This window comes from Opisthocomus hoazin, chromosome 1 (genome assembly GCF_030867145.1).
Source record: "Opisthocomus hoazin isolate bOpiHoa1 chromosome 1, bOpiHoa1.hap1, whole genome shotgun sequence".
Taxonomy (NCBI): Eukaryota; Metazoa; Chordata; class Aves; order Opisthocomiformes; family Opisthocomidae; genus Opisthocomus; species Opisthocomus hoazin.
The window spans coordinates 101,738,774-101,757,930 of NC_134414.1; positions in this window are offsets into that span (position 1 = coordinate 101,738,774).

A 19,157-nucleotide genomic window follows, 5' to 3' on the forward strand; every position below is an offset into this window, starting at 1 on the left:
TTGCAGACTGTGATGTGAGGGGCTAGTTTATAGCCATCTGCAACTTCTGCCACATTTTTTTGCTTGGCATATTGCTGATCACCAGTGTATTTTGTCGTCTTGTTCCAGTGACTGTCAGAGTCAGCGGAGAGATTCATGCTGGTGTCAGGGACTGTTTTCTGCGAGCCTGTGTAATGATTTTTATTGTTATTCTAAAACTCCTGAGTTTGAAAAAAATGGTTTGCTTTTCAGGCATGATTTTAAATGAAAAGAACATTAACATGTGCAATCAGTTCACTGAAGTTAGACAGACTTTTGTCTAAGCCACAAAGGTTTCTGGAACTGGGACCTGTCCAGAGATGTCTGGACAAAAGTACAAGAAATATCTCATCTCGTAATTCTTCTGACAAATAAATGTGACTTTTAAGTTATGTCAATCAAGTGAAGGAATTGAAGCAATTCTGCCAGTCAGGTCTTAGGAATTCATAGTCATAAATGCCTTAGCACTAACGTAAGATTTTAATAAATGAAGTATATTTGCATACTGTCATACTTGGAGAATGTGTATAGACAATACCAGAAAGAAATGGCCTTTTTAATATTGGTTGGTGATTTCAAATACCCTGAATTCATTAGAATAGTCAGCATTTCATCTGGAATTGACTGACCAATAAAAATAGTAGAGATAAGCAAAGTAAACACACTATGATTAATTGGCAAATACACGTGGTATTTCTGAAAAGAATCCTGACATTTTCATAGGAGACTCTGGGTTTGTAAACATTATATAGCCATGAGGCTTGCTGAGTGAGGGAATGTATTCTGAAGCGAGATTCTTTGATGTATCTGTGTCTTTTAAAATGGCACTTGGCAGCCGTATCCAAATGAATACTGGCTTTTACTGCATCATGGAATATCATTCCCTTGAGAAACAGGTATAGATTTTACTTTGAAGATGTTGCATAGTGTGGATTAGCACTCCCTAGCACAGCTGCTAGGCTCTGGGCTCTGTAGACTTGGTCCCATGGTGAGTGGTGAGACATCTTGCAGAACCTGATCAGTAGCCACTGAATTGTATACCCAGGACTCAAACTCTTAAAACCTTCTGTTCTGCCCTTGAGCTGTCTCCCGGGGAAAGCCAGCATCATTTTCACACCTCTAGAAGATCACGATGCATAAAACTGTTTTCTAAGTGGCAATGCTATTGCAAACTGTGTTGCAGAGCTAGGCTGGCCGGTAGTGTCTGTATTTACTGATGTTGATCAAATGCTCAGAGTTAAACTTGCAGGATTCACAGGAGCTCCGTGTTGATGGAGGCCAGAGAGACCTCCTGAAGCCAGGATGGCGGCTGCATGCACACTATTTCAGGTGGTACAGATACTGAACATGTTGCTAATCCACGTGAGGAAGTGGTGAGACTTTGGTCTAAGAAGATGTAGAGGATCCCAGCAAAATAAGCAGTGCTGTTGTTCACTTCAGCGTTCTTTTCAGCCACTCTGAATGGGAAGGGAGATGGCAGTCATGGCTTAAACCACAACAAACTCCTTCCAGGGAACTCTCCTCTCTCTGAAAGTTTGATTCATGTCTCCCAGGATCATGCCTGGAATTTTCCATGTCATGTTTTCCTTTGCATAACAGTTTGGAAAGTAAACAGTGTTCATGCCTTGTAAACTGTGTTGTGAATTTTCATGACTAGTTCTCATCTTGTGATATGGCAGCATTGCCATACCTACCTTCACAGTGGTTTCCTATGCTTGAAAAAGAGGTTGCAGAACAGTACACAGCGAAGTGCAGATACATCTTAGATGACGGACTTCATGGTGACAGGAGGTTAAGACAGCACAGATACTGGCACAGGTACTGTGGAGGGGTGAATTTAGTGACATTTAATTGACCAAGACGTGGAATATTCTCATGACAGCTCTTTGGTGGTGTTTGATTTCTTCATTAAGAATAGCTGTAATTTGTTTTCACTTCCCTCTGAAAAGTATTTGCAGTAACAGCCTACACAAGTTGTGCTGAGCTCCAGATGAGTGCTGACCAATGACTGCAGAAACAGGTATGGCACCTGTGGATAGGACACGCTCTAAAAAGCTAATCCCAGGGGTTCTGCAGACCCAGAGCACAGTTCTTCTGTGGATAATCTTGCTGGCATACAGTCAGTCTTATGTGGCCAGGGAACTCACTGTTGGGTTTGAGGACCTTTTAAAAAAAGGGGACACTGGAACCTGGCTCCGGGGTTTATGTCTTAAGATGGCACTGCACATTCAGAATAATCTTTCCCCAAATGACCAAGGTTAGATAAAAAGATGCCATGGGCAGTAACTGTAATTTCTTTAAAACAGTTTTGTAGCCTGCTGGTGTTCATCATTCCACTGACTATAATATGCATCCTGAACACGGATGTGTTCCAGAGATAATGGTGTGGCTCATTAGCTACCAAATAATGTCATTCTGAATTTTAAAGGAAATTACTCTTCATACCCTATAAATGAGTCTTGAGGAACTGTTTGTCTTCAAAGTATGGTGTTCTGTGAGACCATGGCAAGTGATCTGCAGATGATTATGGAGCTAACATCACCTTCTCAATATTTCCAATTAAAACTATGCTGAAGATGCATGGTTGCCTACAGAAATTCTGAGAAGTGACATGGGCCTGAGGGTTAAAAAATCAAGAAATCACCAAGCAAAGAACGCCAGACTCCATAACCTCTGGGTGTTATGGAGGAGTGGAGATAAAATATAAAGGAGTATTAATGTCTGGGGATAGCTTAATGATACAGCATAAAATTTAAATGAGGTCATTAATTCCTCAGTATGGAACAACATTCTTTCTTAGAGGAATTGTTTTGATTATGATTAAAAATGTTTTAAAAAAGAAGGTTCTTCTGTTCATAAATGTCTGTCTTTCTTTGGCTGGTGTGAAATGCATATCCTGCTCTATGCCCTAGAAATAGTGTGAGACTTGAATCTCTTAGTGTGAAGAGACACTTCCCGCACTTACAGATGCAAGGTATATCTCAAAATTCATCCATGCCACACACAGCATCAAATGGTTTATTTCAAAGGCGAGCTGTCACTGCATATATTCTGCAGTTAGCATTTGTCCCGGCCTATCCTGCACTAGTATTATTCAGAGACTGTAGTAATTTTAGTTGTATTTCAACATTATTAGTGCTTTACAAGAGAAATTCTTTGTAAGTATTTGTAGCAGAAATAAAAAGAGGAATATCATAAGATAAACAATTTGTATCACAGGCCTCATTATTGGATAGTTATTTCATCTTGTTAGCATTTTGATCTGTGTTCAATGTAAGACAAACTGTATTGTCACTATTTGCTTTTGAACAGGCAAGCAAAAAGGTGATGTGTCTCAGCTGTGTTATGAAGTACCTGTTCGTTCTCTTTCATGACAAACTGTGGTCTGTTATTACACTCTCTTGACATTCATTCTGTTCTAGCAAGATTCCTCTTCATTTTCCGATATCTAATCATGCGCCCATCAAAGTGTCAGTCCCCAGGGGAGACGGAAGGAGGGGAGAAGCACATATGTTGCCTGTCAGGAGGCAGAGGAGCTGTTTATATTTATAATGAAAGTGATAGAACAACCTGGTTTAAATGTATGAAGGAGCAAAATGGATAATCTCTAGTTTTATCAACAATGAGGTTATTATTTCCTCTATGTGTTTAGCTTTGGTAGATTAGTCTGATCCTCAAAGGTGATTCATACTCCAGCAAAATCAGAACGACACCTCAGAATACAATTAGAAATTATGTTCTGGTTATTACTGTAGTCCTATGAAGCCTCAGAGCCTGAACACATGTCCTATACTTAGATCTCAGTACAGAAAAATTTTCAGTGCTGGCATTTGAAAAGGCCATGGCAATTAAAGGAGATAGAGGCAAAGCATTCAACTAGCTGGTGTATACTTCTCCAGAAGGTTCATAACCTTGGTGATTTTAGGTTACAGATGAAGTAATCTTCAAATAAACTATGAAAATGTCACCCTGTCTCCCTGTTGACGTTGGTCATACTCCTGATCACAGTTATTGTCCAAAATGATCCATAGCATGTTCATGAGCTGTAAGGGGTATTTGTGTTCCCCAGCAGACTACGTAGCGGCGGTCTCTTTGTGACTGAAGGATTTACACTTGGTACAAAAGAGAGAAGAGCTCCCCACAATCGTCCTGTTTCCACACTGCCTCTTGCACTCCAACCAGCTGTAAAATACAGCTGGATGGTGCTAAACACCAGGCAACATGGAGCTGCTCATTGCCTCAGGTGTTGAAAGGTAGCAGAGGAGCCAGTGTCCAACAGGCTCTTGCTGCTGTCTCTCAGAGCAGACAAGGGAAAGAAATATCACAGACCTTAAAAGTAGAAAAAGTACAGTGGGGCACATCTTTGTATTGTATGTTGAGGTACTCTGCTGAACCCAGAGGACGAGGAATTTGGCCTCACTTCTTCTCGGCACAAATGAACGTCTGGTTTTGTAGGGTTTTTTTCCCCCGCTAGCTTGTCTTTGAATTCAGGAGGGGGCATTTTAATGTTGCTTCAGTTGAAAGTCAGCTGTTCCAGGAGCACAGATAAGCAGTTAGGAAAGCAGGGAGTATACAAACATAACTCCCTCTTCTGTTGGGTTTGAGGGAGTGGACAATAGGAGGAAAGGATCATCAGCTCGTCTTCAAAATGGGAGTACTTGCTTTGATCAGCTCTAGTGAAAAACAGGGTTAGTAAATGTGATACTGCATTATGACAAGTCAGTGAAGCTTTCCAGGAGCCTCCTGAACTGGGATCTCAGAGCTGTAGTGCTTTAACAGAGGCAGATACACAGAAAAGCTCACTCATCTTCACTTAACCTTTGCTCTTTGCTGCTACCAGAGACTCCCAGGAGATGACCACCCTGATAGTCAGTGTGGCTTCAAGTGCCTATTCTCTGTGAGACCAGTGTTTACATCTTTTTTTTGCATAGTAGTTACAAGTCATATCCCTGTGCCTCACCACTGCCTTCTCCCCTCAAAATATTTTGTCTTGGGCTGTTTTCTGAGGTTTCAAAACATGTTTTTCCCTGCCTTTTGGCCATCCACTTTCCTAAGTACCTTCATGGCTGTTCCTTTATTCAAAAACAAGATATCTTCTTTTTTACGATCTTGACGCTGTACTTTAGACCAGTGGAATATCTGTTCATTGCTGGAGCATTATAGTAGGGAAGCATTAATGTTGATACTGGCTGTGTCAAAGACCTGACTCCAAGCTTCAAGAGATTTCTAAGCCGCCTGGCGAAGTGACAAGTGTTTTAAGGTCTTTGGAAAGTGCAGAGTATAAACAAGAGCTGGAGTAAAAATGTAAACCAGGAGAAACAGAATCCTGTCATTCTTGGAGAGAAAAAGTGGGGGCAAAAAGAGTAAAAGCAGATACAGAGGTATGTTCAAGACCTTGGGTTAAATCTGCCTCAGCTCTACCAGACATCTGCAGCAGGCACTGAGAGCTCATGCTCACAGCTGCAAGCTGAAACTGGATTTCCTCTCACTGAAGAACAGTCAGGACAAATAGGCTGCCTTAGCCTACACTTTAGCAAGCCAGATGTTGCCAGGCCTCTGCAAGCTGCCCTGCTATGTGAAACAAATTCATGATGTATTTACTTTTTCAAAACATTGTGGCTCTGCTTGCTTTTTAGCTTGGTTTTGATGGCAGCTTGCAAATAAAACTCTCTTCTTCCTGATCAGAGAGTCACTCTGACATAACTTTTCTGCAGCAGCCTCTGCAACAAGGATACACACCTCGATCTCCTCTGCCTAGTTTAGTGGCACAATTTTTTTAAGCCTCTCCTCAGGGGTCAAGCATCATGAACTTACCCAAGAGAAAGATGTTGTGACAAAATGGTCTTGATACACTGTTAACACACAGGGGCAACAGAAGAGACCCGAGGAGATCATATAATTCACTACACCATCCGGAGGCAGGGTCAGCTATACCTAAACCATTATGAATTAGTGCAGGCTCAGGGCTGACCTGCTGGAGAGCCGCTCTGTGGAGAGGAATGTGGGAGTGCTGGTGGGCGACAAGCTGACCATGAGCCAGCAGTGTGCCCTGGTTGCCAAGAAGGCCAGTGGGATCCTGGGGTGCAATAAGAAGAGAGTGGCCAGCAGGTCAAGGGAGGTTCTCCTCCCCCTCTACTCTGCCCTAGTGAGGCCCCATCTGGAGTGCTGCATCCAGTTCTGGGCTCCCCAGTTCAAGAAAGATGAGGAGCTGCTGGAGAGAGTCCAGTGGAGGGCTACGAGGATGGTTAGGGGACTGGAGCATCTCTCCTACGAGGAGAGGCTGAGGGAGCCGGGCTTTTTTAGCCTGAAGAAGACTGAGAGGGGATCTTATAAATGCTTATAAGTATCCTAAGAGTGGGCGTCAAGAGGATGGGGCCAGACTCTTTTCAGTGGTGCCCAGAAACAGGACAAGGGGCAATGGGCACAAACTGAAGCATAAGAAGTTCCATCTGAACACGAGGAAGAACTTCTTCACTCGGAGGGTGCCGGAGCACTGGAACAGGTTGCCCAGAGGGGTTGTGGAGTCTCCTTCTCTGGAGATATTCAAGACCCACCTGGACACAGTCCCGTGCAGCCTGCTGTAGGTGACCCTGCTTTGGCAGGGGGGTTGGACTAGATGATCTCCAGAGGTCCCTTCCAACCCCTACCATTCTATGATTCTGTGTAAACATTTACCTAAACTGTTCTTAAAGGCAGCTAAGGATATACCTTAATGCCCACCTACTGCAATTTTTTCCAATCCTTCATTGTCTTCTGTGTAAGAATTTTCTTCATTATGGATATTAGGAATTTTATCCCTGCAACTGCTTTTTGCATATTTTTAAGTTTTCAGCAGATTTCCCCTCAGCCTTCTCTTCTCTAGGTTATATAACCCTCTTCTTTCAATTCTTTCTCACAGGCTGTGTTTTCATGCCCTCTGATTATTCGACTTTCTCTATAATTTCTCCACTTAGGGAACATCTGTCTTGAGCTCAAACCTGATCACGCTATTCTGGCTGAAGCTTCGCTAACACTGAATAAAGTGGAAGGATTGCTTCGGGTGCCTCACAATGCCACCCAGTATCACATTTAGTTTTCTTATAGCAACATGATGCCATTGATTTATGCTCTGCTGTGACTCACTATAACCCTCGTATCTCCTCCTAGTGAGGGTTTGTATTTGTGCAGCTGCTTATTGTTTCCTGTCTGCTGCATCTTTCAGGTCTCCCTTCTGTTCACTTTGGGTAGTACCTTCAATTTTTCAGGATTGCTTTGAATACTGATTTTTATTTGCTGTCCTGCCTGCTCAATGCCATATGAAAATACAGTAAGTATCCTCCTTATTCCGTCATGTTGGTCATCAGTGAAAATATGGAGGGCTTCAGCTGATGTAATCTCCCACTTTGACAGTGTTTGCTAGTAGCTGCTCTCTGACAGTAGTTGCTTAGTCACCTCTCAGAAGTTCCACCTAGACCATGTTTTCTCATTTATTTGTGAGGATATCACTAGTGAGACTATGTTAAGACTGTGACTTCTATTGATTTCCACAGCTGCTGTGGGGTTGTACCTGGATCTGGGTTCTTTGAGTTAAAATTGTCTTTCTTTGTTTGTTTGTGTGTACGTGATATTGATCTAAACGTGTGTCTTTCTGCAATAAGAATGATAGTAAAAGTAATAAATAAATTATAGTAATGATATTGGTCTTTTTTTTTTTTTTTGAGGAAAGAAATGGGTTGATTCAGCTTGCAGATTGAGACCGGAGAGGACATGTCTACCTATACAATATGTGTCTAACCTCCTGTTATAATCCATGGGCATCTAGTCAGGGCAGTCAGTTCATTCTAGAAGGCTACTCAGCTCATGCAGAGGTACACACTAATGTCTACTCAGGTGAGTTGACTCTAGACTCATTTGTCTCAACTGGATCTCCACTGACTGCAGTGGCAAGTTAGACATAGGGCTGGTTCTGGGTGCCTTGATCTGTGAGCCAAGTCCTGCCTGCTAAGTTCTGTGTGACACACAGGATTATATGCTGTATTCAGTATGTTCTAGTCATGTTTTCGTACACATTTTTAGAGTGCAGAAAAAAAACAGTGAGAAGGGTAATATTTACAGTGCAGATAGGAGTAATGCTGCAACACTGGAATTTGTTAGTGCTGATCTCAGTAAGTACTTGCAGTGGTGGGTAGTAAGCTTTCCTCATCCTGACCTATGAGAACATCTCAAATTACTAATGTTGCTTACATCAAGCTGTGGAAATCAATAGGAAGCCATTGTACAGCAGGACAGCTATGACTTGGTCGCCATCACAGAAATGTGGTGGGATGACTCTCATGGCTGGAATACTGCAATGGATGGCTATAAGCTCTTCAGAAGGCATAGGCAAGGAAAGAGAGGCAGTGGAGTGGCTCTGTATGTTAGGGACTGCTTCGACTGTGTAGATTTCAATGATTGTGCTGTCAATGTGGAGTGCTTATGGGTAAAGATGAGGGGAAAAGCCAACAAGGCAGACATCCTGCTGGGAGTCTGTTATAGACCACCCAACCAGGATGAAGAGGTAGATGAAGTTTTCTACAAGAGGCTGGCAGAAGTCTCACAATTGCTAGCCCTTGTTCTCAGGGGGCACTTTTTAACTTGCCAGACACCTGCTAGAAATACAACACAAGCAGAGAGGAAATAGTCTAGGAGGTTCCTGGAGTGTGTGGAAGATAACTTCCTGACGCAGCTGGTAAGTGAGCCTACCAGGGGAAGTACCTCGCTTGACCTGCTGTTTACTAACAGAGAAGGACTGGTGGGAGATGTGGTGGCTGGAGGCCGTCTTGGGCTTAGCGACCATGAAATGATACAGTTTTTGGCTCGTGGTGAAGTAAAGAGGGGGGGTCAGCAAAACCACCACCATGAACTCTCAAAGAGGGCAGACTTTGGTCTGTTCAGGACACTGGTTGAGAGGGTTCCCTGGGAGAGAGTCCTGAAGGGCAAAGGGGTCCAGGAAGGCTGGACATTCTTCAAGGAGGAAGTCTTAAAGGCACAGGAGCAGGCTGGCCCCATGTGCTGTAAGATGAACCCAACCGGCCTGGCTGAACAGGGAGCTCTTGCTGGGACTCAGGAACAAAAGGAGGGTCTACCACCTATGGAAGAAAAGGCAGGTGATTTAACAGGAGTACAGGGGTCTCGTTAGGCCATGCAGAGGGGAAATTCGAAAGGCAAAAGCTCAGCTAGAACTCAGGCTGGCCACTGTTGTAAGGGACAACAAAACATGTTTTTATAAATACATCAACAACAAAAAGAGGGCCAAGGAGAATCTCCATCCCTTATTGGATGAGGGGGGGAATATTGCCACCAAGGACAAGGAAAAGGCTGAGGTACTTAATGCCTTCTTTGCCTCAGTCTTTAATAGTCAAACTGGGTGTCCCCAGGGTATTGAGCCCCCAGAGCTGGAAGAAAGGAATGGAGAGCAGAATAAACCTCCCATAATCCAGGAGGAAGCAGTTAGCAACCTGCTACTCCACCTGGACACTTACAAGTCTGTGGGGCTGGATGGGATCCACCCAAGAGTGCTGAGGGAACTGGCAGAGGAGCTGGCCAAGCCAGTCTCCATCATCAATCAGCAGTCCTGGCTAACAGGGGAGGTCTCAGATGACTGGAGGATCGCTAATGTAACACCCATCTACAAGAAGGACTGGAAGGAGGATCTGGGGAATCCCCAGGCCTGTCAGCCTGACCTTGGTGCCAGGGAAGGTTATGGAGCAGTTCGTCCTGAGTGCACTCACCAGGCATGTGAAAGAATATCAGGGCATCAGGCCCATCCAGCATGGGTTCAGGAAAGGCAGGTCCTGCTTGACCAGCCTGATCTCCTTCTATGACCAGGTGACCCATCTAGTGGGTGAGGGAGAGGCTGTGGATGTCATCTACCTGGTCTTTAGTAAGGCCTTTGACACTGTTTCCCCCACAGCATCCTCCTGGAGAAAATGGCTGCCCATGGTTTAGATGGGTGTACACTTCGCTGGGTAAAAAAATGACTGGATGGCCATGCCCAGAGATTGGTGGTGAATGGAGTGAAATCTAGTTGTGGACAGTCACGAGTGGTGTTCCCCAGGGCTCAGTTTTGCGGCCAGTCTTGTTTAATATCTTTATCAATGATCTGGATGAGGGGATTGAGTGCTCCCTCAGTACGTTTGCAGATGACACCAAGCTGGGTGGGAGTGTCGATCTGCTTGAGGGTAGGAAGGCTCTGCAGAGGGACTTGGACAGGCTGGATTGATGGGCCGAAGCCCAAGAGGCCAAATGCTGGGTCCTGCACTTGGGTCACAAAAACCCCATGCAGTGCTGCAGGCTTGGGGAGGAGTGGCTGGAAAGCTGCATGGAGGAAAGGGACCTTGGGCATGTTGGTCGACAGCCAGCTGAACATGAACCAGCAGCGTGCCCAGGTGGCCAAGAGGCCAACAGCATCCTGGCTTTTATCAGGAATAGTGTGGCCAGCAGGAGTAGGGAGGTGATCGTGCCCCTGCACTCGGCACTGGTGAGGCCACACCTCGAGTACTGTGTTTGGTTTTGGGCCCCTCACTACAAGAAAGACATTGAGGTGCTGGAGTATGTCCAGAGAAGGGCAACGAGGCTGGTGAGGGGTCTAGAGGACAAGTCTTATGAGGAACGGCTGAGGGAGGTGGGGCTGTTTAATCTGGAGAAGAGGAGGCTGAGGGGGGACGTTCTTGCTCTCTACAACTGCCTGAAAGGAGGTTGTAGTGAGGCAGGTGTTGGTCTCTTCTCCCAACTAACTAGCAATAGGATGAGAGGCAATGGCCTCAAGTTGCATCAGGGGAGGCTTAGATTGGATATTAGGAAAAATTTCTTTACTGCAAGAGTTGTCAGACATTGGAATAGGCTGCCCAGGGAGGTGGTGGCGTCACCATCCCTGGAGGTGTTCAAAAAAAGTGTAGAGGTGGCACTTCCAGACATGGTTTAGTAGGCACGGTGTTGTTGGGCGGATAGTTGGACTTGATGATCTTAGAGGTCTTTTCCAGCCTATGATTCTATAATTCTGTGGTTCTATGATCTATAGTAATTGGCCTTTATCCTGTGAAGAAACAGGGGACTGGGGAGGAAAATAAAATAATAACAGAATAAGAAGCATGCACCAGCAAAACTGTTAAAATTTGTTTCCCTTATAACCAAATTTCCTTTCAAAACTTCTTATGACATGCATGAGAGGGAGGTTTGGATACTGGTAAGAAAGGTCACAAAATGGGGAAGGATTTTTGGTACAGATGTAGTTTCAGCTGATGAAGTTTTTTCTGGAAAACAGCTCTCCAAACAATTTGCTGTTTTACAGATATTCACAACCATCATGGTTTTTTTCTTGCACAAGGAGAGAAAAAGACCAGGAATTTGTGAGAATCCAGCTGAAATAAGAGTAGTTCTGCAGGCTGCAGAATTACAAAGCCTGTCTGGTTTGGATTTAGGATTTGTTTTGTTTTTTTTTTCAAAATGCCCTTCTGGACTCTCCTTTGTCTATAGCATGATTGCTGACAGTTCTTCCCTGAAGGCATCACTTTACATCTCCTCTTCTACCTGTCACTGATTCTTAGCTGTAAAGACTTAAATATCATCTAAGTATGAAGCTGAAAGCAGATGACAAAATCTGCTCTTCAAAAACCTTGGCTGCTAACTGAATGTCTGAACTTTGCCTCCCCTTTAGTTGCCCCAGCTGCATAAACTCGGGTGCTGTAAGACTAACTCTTCTGGCTGAAGTTGCTGTAGACTGGCAATATCGACCGTGTTTGTCCCTGACCAAGCCTCATGTCCACTTACATTAAGTGCAAGAAGGAGCAAGAGCTCATCATCGTGGTATTTCACAAAATGTCATGAAATGACAAAGAGTGTTAGAGCAACTCTGTTGTTAACACACGTCACCACTCTAGCTGTATCATCAGGAGAGGCCATCTGCACACTGACCCTGCAGCCCAGGCTCTCTCTAACCACGAAACTTTTTAGTTCAGCCCTGGGGCAGCAAGCTAGGAGCAGCTGTTCTAAATCTAACCTTTGCATTCAGTGCCAGGGTGTTACGGGTTTGTGTGACAAGGTTTTGGTAGCGGGGGGTCTATAGGGGTGGCTTCTGTGAGAAGCTGCCAGAGGTTTCCCCCATGTCTGATACAGCCAGTGCCAGCCAGCTCGAAGAAGCACCCACTGCAGGCCAAGGCCAAGCCAATCAGAGATGGTGGTAGCACCTCTGTGATAACATATTTAAGAAGGGGAAGAAAAAATACTGCAGTGAAACAGCAGTGAGGAGAGAGGAGTGAGATGTTGTGAAGGAAACAACTCTGCAGACACCAAGGTCAGTGAAGAAGGAGGGAGGAGGAGGTGCTTGAGGTGTCGGAGCAGAGAGTCTTCACTTGCAGCTTGTGATGGAGACCATGGTGAGGCAGATTGTCCCCCTGCAGTCCATGGAGGTCCATAGTGAAGCAGATATCCACCTGCAGCCCATGGAAGACTGTGACCCTGAAGGAAGCTGTGACCCCGTGGGGAGCCCCACGCTGAAGCAGGCTCCTGCCAAGACCTGCAGACCTGTGGAGAGAGGAGCACACACTGGAGCAGGTTTGCTGGCAGGGCTTGTGACCCTGTGGGGACCCATGCTGGAGCAGCCTGTTCCTGAAGGACTGCACCCCGTGGGAAGGACCCACGCTGGGGCAGTTGAGCTTGCAGCCTGTGGAAAGCACTCACATTGGAGAAGTTTGTGGAGAACTGTCTCCCGTGAGAGGGACCTCACACTGGAGCAGGGGAAGAGTGTGAGGAGTCCTCCCCCTGATGGACAAGGAGTGGCAGAGAACCCCATCCCACAACCCAACACAGCCTTCTGCTGCCAAGCAGTAAAATGTGCCAGATGCACACACTGTCGCGTGCTCTTGGGCCATACTATGCCTCATTCTAGAGCTGAAGGTCCATGGGATCCTTTTTGACTGAGATGCGAGGTAGACCTGAAGGGAGCTTCCCTGGCTGTGTGGACCTACACAAAGAGCCTCTGATACAATACTCATCCTGCCATGGTGGCCAGCTGCTCACACCAGCTCCAGCCACGGTAACGTAGCCTAGACGAGGTGGATCCACTGGCAGCCTTATGTCCCGTACGCACCAGCCCACACTGTGTACACAGGGCAAAAGTTGTCTTCAAATAGCTTTTGAAAGGAACCATTCTTCAGTTTGTGAGGAACCTGGTTGTTAACCCGAGCTGTGAAAATGGGGAGAGTGGCTCTGCTGCGCTGGCTCTGTCCTCGCAGGGCTGGGCCAGGTCAGAGGCGGCCAGCCGGGGCTGCAGCGGTGCGGGAGCTCCATATAAAGGTTCAGCCCAGGCCCAGCTCTCCCCCACGCAGGGAGGGGAGACCCATGGGCATGGAGGGGGCATCCACTGGCAGGGAAGAGGGATCCATCCACAGGGACCCATGCAGGGAAGAGGGATCCATCCATCTGCAGGGATTTCATCACGCCTGAGCCTCATGCTGTGCTCCACCTCCAAGGAAAAGCATCGGTTGCTCAGCAAAATGCAGGAGCAGTCAGTAATGCCCTTTGCCTCCGTTGCAGCCAGGTGTGCTGCTGACATGGCGGCATTTTGTATTTATCACCTTTTATTTTATTTCATTCAAGGTCATTCATGCAGTTATTTTGTCTGACAGCAATGGCACTATTGAGGTTTAGACACAAAAAAAAGATATTTATGAATATATAAAAGTAGATTTGAGTGTGTCTCTGTATGTTTCTCTTTCATATCTCATTGAAAGACTGTACCATAAATCATTTCCCACAAAGCTGTGATTATCAAGTCAAGGCTCAAAACTATAGCTTTTCCCATCCTAGAGTAAACAGTCTCACCCTCCCTGTCTCTCTGTCTCTCTCTATGTGTTCATGTACTTGTGTGTGCACATACACATACACATGTACCTGTACCTGTCATTACAGTTTAAGGGAAAAAAATTACAAAGTAGTCATCAGTGAGTTTCCAACACCAGGTCACCAAATAGATAGCCCCATTGTCCTGGACTCTATGGTACCTGCAGATGAAAAGCCAGAATTAGCACATCTTTCAATCTTGGAAACAAAACGCCAAAGAGGAAAAAAGTCTTCAATGCAGAGGAGGATGATGCGTATATTTCACCCCTGAAGCTGTTTCCAGACTGGAGTGTACAGAGGAAAAGAGGTGGACTGCTGTCTCTTCATTGCTCAAGGCCTTAAAGGCAGCAGCAAATATAAACAAAGAGATAACATGGGAGAAATTAGAAAGCCCGGGGATGGGCTGTTCCAGTGTAGGAACTGTCTTGCACTTCAAAGGAAATGAAATATGTGAGGCGGTAGTAACTCTGGTCTCTGGAGTGGTAGTATTGGAACATACATAGCTCATATAGAATTAGAATTGGTTTTAAGTCTGCACAGTCTTGCTGCAGCAGGTCACAGGTTTCTTCTTCCAGCATCCCATTCTCAGTTACTGGGAATGTTTAGACAAGCCCTGTATGTGACAATGTGGAGATGTGACTGACATTAGCCAGGATTGTTTCCACATGTTAGACGTGCAGGGTGAGTGAGGAGGAGCAGTGCAGGCAAAAGGGATGAAGAAAACTTAAATGAGCACAACTTTGAATTTTCCTCCATTGAGGGCAGCTAACTTGTGAACATCTGGTGCTGAGGGCTGCCAATATCCTGAGCAGGTGCGTCGCAGAACGGGATCCTTCGCCCTCTCTTCCCTCCTTGCCTCCCCCATCTCCCTCAGGCAGGAGACGTTTCAGTCCTGGCCAGGGTCTGTTCTCACTGAAGTTACTAATTGCTCTCCTTTGGTGTGTATAGAAGTGGAGTTAAGTCAATGCTGAACACCTTTGAAAAATTCCACTCAGAATTCATTTAGTGTTTATTCAATTAGGTAATAATTGTGGGATCTCTTTAGCTAAAGAAAATCCCTTACTGTCATTTCATCAAAGTGTAGAATTTGGTGTCTTCGTTCCCCCAAGCATCCTCTGCTGCATTTTATCTTCTGATGTATTTTCCCACAGTTACAAGACTGTAGAAAAGAACTACATTTTGAAATATAATTCCAGAGATAAGGATTTCTAGCCACCATAGAGCAATTTTGTTAAAATGCCAATAATTCTCTTTGTCAATATCCTAAAGGGATAAAAACAAGAGCTGGGAAGATCTGCAATTTAAAAAAGAAGAGACCCATAAGAAGTACAGATGAAAAGACTAAATATGGACACATAGCTTCATATCGGATCACCTTGATCCCTTTTATAGAAGGAGCAGCGAAACTTTATGTCTGCAATATTTATTTGGTTCCAGCAAGTGACCCCTGGTGTGACCACCGAGGGCTGTATTTGAGCAGTCAGATGAGGGACTTAAGTGGATTCTTGGTGGGATGAGTCCATTGACTGGAGCATGGCTATCGATGACTACAGGCTGTTCAGAAGGGACAGGCGGGGAAAGAGGGTTGGAGGCATTGCCCTCTACATCAAGAAATCAATACAGTGTGAAGAGCTGTCCCTGAAGAATGGCCATGAGCAGGTCGAAAGCCTATGGGTAAGAATCAGAGATAGAGGCAACAAAGGGAACCTGGTCGTGGGTGTCTACTACAGGCCACCTGATCAAGGGGAGCCTACTGATGAAGCCTTCTTCCTCCAGCTCCAGGAGGCTTTGTGCTCGCAGTTTCTCATCCTGCTGGGGGACTTCAACCACCCCGACATCTGCTGGAAAAGTAGTACAGTGAGCGGGAGGCAATCCAGGAGATTCCTAGAATGCACTGAGGATAACTTTTTACACCAGGAAATTGACACCCCTACCCAAGAGGATGCAATACTGGACCTGATGCCCACCAATGCAAGTGAGCTCATCGGTGACGTGAAGACTGGAGGCAGCCTGGGCTGCAGTGATCATGCACTGGTGGAGTTCACAGTCCTGAGGGACGTGGGTAAGGTGAGGAGTATAGTCAGGACCCTAAATTTTAGGAAAGCCAACTTCCAGCTATTCAAGGAGTTAGTTAGTAGTACCCACTGGGAAACGGTCCTCAGGGACAGGGGGACAGAACAGAGCTTGCAGATCTTTAAGGACACTCTCCATAGAACACAGGAGCTCTCAGTCCCCAGGTGTAAGAATTCAGGTAAGGAAGGGAAGAGACCAGCATAGCTGAGCCAAGACCTGCTGGTCAAACTAAAGGGCAAGAGGGAACTGCACAGGCAGTGGAAGCAGGGACAGGTATCTTGGGAAGAGTATAGGGATGGTGCCCGGTTGTGTAGGGATGGTGTCAGGAGGCCCAAGGCACAGCTGGAGCTGAACTTTGCAAGGGATGCTAAGAATAACAAGAAGGGCTTCTACAGGTATGTCAGCCAGGAAAGGAAGGTTAAACAAAGCGTACCCCCCCACCCCCCTGATGAGCAAGAATGGCAACCTCCTATCAACAGATGAGGAGAAGGCTGAGGTACTCAACAACTTTTTTGCCTCAGTTGTCACTGGAAACCTCTGTCCTCCCCCCTCCTGAGTTGATGGACTGCAAGATGGGGACCAGAGGGGAAAAGCCCCTCCCACTGTAAGAGAAGACCAGGTTTGGGACCACCTGAGGAACCTGAACGTACATAAGTCTATGTGACCTGACGAGTTGCATCCCAGAGTCCTGAGGGAATTGACTGATGTCATTGCCAAGTCACTCTCTATGATATTTGAAAGGTCATGGCAGTCAGGCGAAGTCCCTCATGACTGGAAGAAGGGAAACATTGTGCTCGTTTTTAAGAAGGGTAGAAAGGAGGACCCTGGGATCTTCCCAGCCTCACCTCTGTGCCTGGGAAGATCGTGGAACAGATCCTCCTAGAAGTTATGCGAGGCACATGGAGGACAGTGAGGTGATTTGAAGCAGCCAGCATGGCTTCACCAAGGGCAAGTCCTGCCTGACCAACCTAGTGGTTTTCTATGATGGAGTAGCTACATCAGTGGACAAGGGAAAAACTGTGGATGTGATCGGTCTGGACTTCTGTAAAGCCTTCAACACAGTTCCTCATAACATCCTTCTCTCTAAATTGGAGAGATATGGATTTGATGGGTGGACTGTTTGGTGGCTAAGAAATTGGTTGGAAGGTCACAGCCAGAGGGTAGCGGTCAACGGCTTGATGTCCCGATGGACACTGATGACAAGTGGTGTCCCTCAGGTACTGGGACCGGTGCTGTTTGACATTTTCATCAATGACTTAGCGACATCGAGTGCACCCTCAGAAAGTTTGCAGACAACACCAAGCTGAGAGGTGCGGTTGACATACCTGAGGAATGGGGTGCCATCCAGAGGGACCTGGACAAGCTTGAGAAATGGGCCTGTGTGAACCTCATGAGGTTCAACAAGGCCAAGTGCAAGGTCCTGCATCTGGGTCAGGGCAAATCCTTCTATCAATACAGGCTGGAGGATGAGGGGATTGAGAGCAGCCCTAAGCAGAAGGACTTGGGGGTACTGGTAGATGAAAAGCTGGACATGAGCCACCAATGTGCACTCGCAGCCCAGAAGGCCAACAATATCCTGGGCTGCATCAGGAGAAGCATGGCCAGCAGATCAAGGGAGGTGATTCTGCCCCTCTACTCCACTCTGGTGGGACCTCACCTGGAGTCCTGCGTCCAGCTCTGGAGCCCCCAGCACAGGAAAGACATGGACCTGTTGGAGCAGGGCCAGAGGAGGGCCACAAAGATGATCTGAGGGCTGGAGCACCTCTCCTATGAGGAAAGGCTGAGAGAGTTGGGGCTATTCAGCCTGGAGAAGAGAAGGCTGTGGGGAGACCTTATAGCAGCCTTTCAGTACCTGAAGGGGGCCTATAGGAAAGATGGGGAAAATCTTTCCAGCAGGGCTTGTTGCGATAGGACAAGGAGTAATGGCTTTAAACTAAGAGAGGGTAGAATTAGGCTAGATATAAGGAAGAAATTTTTTACCATGAGGGTGGTGAAACACAGGAACGGGTTGCCCAGAGAGGTAGTGGAGGCCCCATCCCTGGAAACATTTAAGACCAAGTTGGGCGGGGCTCTGAGCAACCTGGTCTGGTTGGAGATGTCCCTGCTCACTGCAAGGCAGTTGGGCTAGATGACCTGTAAAGGTCCCTTCCAACCCAAAGCATTCTATGATTCTATGATTCTATGATTCTATGATTCTATGATTCTATGATTTGGGTGCCTACTGTGATGTCTCACTTCAGGAGAACGATGAGCGATTCAGGCCACCTGCTTGCTAAATTTTGTCCGTCTTGCAACCGATGGTGAAGCAAAGCTGCTTTCCAAGAGCAGTGGAAAAGATCTAGGAGAGGTCTTCGCTCCTCTCTGTCTGCCAAGTTCTCAGGGAGTGGTAGAAGGCTGTGAGGCTGAAGAGAGATGTCTGCGGAATAGAGCCTTGTTTTGTGCCGATATGTACACGTACATGTACATAGGGATATAACAAAAAGATTGAAAGTTCTTACTTCTAATAGCACCAAACTGGTCTTTAATAAAGTTGTGGGGCTGATTGCCCTTGTGAATATTTGACTTCTGCAAAAGCATGGTTCTTTCGTTGTCAGAGCAAAGCAGGCAGTCAGCATGTCGTTTCAATACTTGAAATACTTCCAGTGGATTTTCATTACTATTTGTGTGACTTCTGCAAATCTGATTTCTAATACACTCAGACACCAACCTGGGACATTTTTCAGCCTCAGAATTTCAGACAGAAGCCTCTGTGACCAGCAGAGGTTATCTGTGCCTTACTTACAGGACTACCTGGGAACTTGCATCTGCGTAAAGTCATTTGGCATACTCTCTCTCTCTCCCTTTTCCTCCTTTTCCCGTACTCTGATGGGAGGGTGGGGATTAATAGAGGGTCTACCACTCAGTTTATTGCCGTCATGCTTTAAATGGTGAGACATACAGAAAACTCAAGTCCAAAGAGCAGCCTAATTTTTCTGCCAATGCTCAGAGCACGCTTAGCTCGCTCAGACTGCGTTGTGTTTGGTGACAACCACTTCAGTGGTCGCACAACCTCCCTTTTGCACAGCTCCTTCATGGCAGCATGGTCACCCGAGAGTGGTGTCTGATTCCAGCCTTTCCTCCGCTCAAACCGAGGGGTGACCCCCAGCTGTGTGACAGCTGAGGTTTGACGCTTTCAGGGGAGAGGGTCTTCCACCTCTCCTTCAGAGTAT